The following is a 2,434-nucleotide window of genomic DNA, read 5'->3' as shown; positions in this document are numbered from 1 at the left end:
CGTGAATCTCAGATCAAGTAGAGAACGTTCTTGGAAATTAAATTGAAAACGAGTATAAGTAGGGCCTATTAAGAGAATAGAAGCAAAAATTATTGATCCTTAGTTTGGTACCAAAACTTAACATCATTCTATATTTATTATTATAAATGTCTAATATGATGTATAATACACTAGCTATATGTACGCCAGACCACGTCTCGCGTAACAGGCTTCGCGATATCTCACGAAACACTGTGACGCTGCGACGCGCCGGGTGCACACATAGTTAGGCCTGCGGCGCTGACACCCGTTACAAGTTAACAGGAGTGAATACGGAAATAGATCCTTTCGGCCCCCGAATTTAAAATGAAACTTCTGATATTCTATTGTTCTATTCTCCGCTCGGGGGTGGAGTCGGGTCAGGACGGGACGAAAAGAGAGAGTGTATCGGGAGCGAAGCACGTCTGTACCCTAGCACGGTTTATTCAGAAGTGTCCAGAGCCCTAGCGCCAGCCGCGAACCCCGGCAACCAACCCAACAATCGGAGCCCGCGAGAGAGGGGGGCAGAGCGTGCAGCCAGCAAGTGTTGCCAGTGCTGGCAATACAACACTCCATCCCTCTCCGGGTACGGCTGGCCTGGATGTGAGAATCCGCCATTTGGCGCCTACGGACTGGGAAAACCTCGCAGAGGAAAACCAGCCCGACCTCAGATCCAGAAACTCATTGCGTTCGGGCGATGACGGACGTGGAGCCGAATGAGGGACGGGGAGGGGGGCTCTTGCGCTGGAAGGGGTATCGCCGCAGGCCGCGGAGCAGTTAGGCGGCGCGGGGAGAACTGGGGGCGGCAGGTGGCGGAGTGGGGCAGCGTCGCCCAGGCGAGGAGGGGAAGCGGCAGCTCGAGCGGTGGGGGCAGTCAGCTCCGGGGGGACCAAAGGAAGCTGCGGAGGAGAAACGGGGAAAGGGTCTCGAAGGACCCGCGTTAGTACGTCGCCTGCGAGGAGCCTCACACTAGGTGCTGTCCCGGCAGAGCCTCTCCAGGGCCTCCAGCGCTGCTGCCAGCAGGTCCTCCGACGACAACGTCCCGTCCAGGACGACCACCTCGTTCTGGCGCTCGGAGAACTGCGGCAGCTGCGACTCGGCGAATCGGCGCTGAGTCCGGCGTTGTGCTTCCTCGGGCTCTACGTGCACGTACAAGTACAAGCACGGGGGCTGGATCCCGGCTGCAGCTGCCCTCGACGTAAAGAGGAGGCTACAATTTTGTAACGTGGTGCTCGATGGCCTTCCTGCTGCAAATATTTAGAATGAATAATGCTGCCTGTGAGCTCTCGCACGTTATTCCGGGGTGGGTCATGAAAATATCAAATCGCACTTTGTTGCAAGGCAATATATTCAGGCACTGACACAACAAATTTCACAACCTCATTCACCCCACTACACAACTAAACAACCACTGGACAACTTTACTTCTTACTCAGCTTCCCAGTCCAAAACTTTTCCAGGCCTCACAGCCAATAGTTCCAGCACCATAACCTATAGCACTATCACTGCAACTGTCCAGGGAACATTAAAGACGGCGGAAGCGGATCTTGTAGTTACACGCCTTCCTGACGGACGCGAGCAGCGGCCGGGGCACGTCAGGACGCCGTGGTCCGTCCGCCGGCAGTTGCTACAGCGCGGGCCGCGCATCCTGGATGTCCGGCGCGGAGGCTGCGGCTAGTGCACTGCACGCCGCTCGGCGGAGGGGCGGTGCGACGTCCTGGTGGGGCGGTGCGACGTCTTGGTGGGGCGGTGCGACGTCCAGGTGGGGCGTCGGTGGGCACCCGCGGCGGCACGTGCCGGTGAGGTGGCGAGTCCCGGGCGGTGGAGGCTCCGGGGGGGCATCAGCCGGGAGCGGGGCACGGCGCACCTGCGGCTCGGGCCGCGGGGCCGCGAGGGCCTCGAAGGTTACCTCAATAGCGAATCCGCGGGGCTCGCGCGGCAGCGGGTTCTGCATGCGGACCACTGCCGTAGTGACGGTCCCGTCCGGGTTGATGATGATGTTGGTCCACTTGGTCTCCGGCTGGTGCGTCGGTCAAGGACATTGTTGGCGTCCAGGACGACCCGCTCGGCGCGTCGCGCTGCGGCGTCCGGACGGCAGGTCGGGGGGCAGGTGCGGGTGCGCCTGGTCGCGACACGCGGTGCGATGCGGCCCGCGAATGCGCGGCGTCGGAAGATGCGTCTGGTCCGGGCTGTTGTGGAGCTGCACCTTTACCATCAGTTCGAGTTAAGGGACCACCTGGAGCGGAACCTCCGGCTCAATCGCGTTAACACGGTGCGCCCGAGTGGCCTCGACCCGCAGGTCCTGCTGCGACACAGAGGTCTCGGTGCGACCCACAGGTCCCGTTCCGACTCAGAGGTCCCGGTGCGACCCGCAGGTCCCTTTGCGACTCAGAGGTCCCGGTGCGACCCACAGGTC

The sequence above is a fragment of the Frankliniella occidentalis genome, unplaced genomic scaffold (genome assembly GCF_000697945.3).
Source record: "Frankliniella occidentalis isolate FOCC.00 unplaced genomic scaffold, Focc_3.1 Scaffold308, whole genome shotgun sequence".
In the NCBI taxonomy this organism is placed as follows: Eukaryota; Metazoa; Arthropoda; class Insecta; order Thysanoptera; family Thripidae; genus Frankliniella; species Frankliniella occidentalis.
This window is presented reverse-complemented; position numbering follows the sequence as displayed.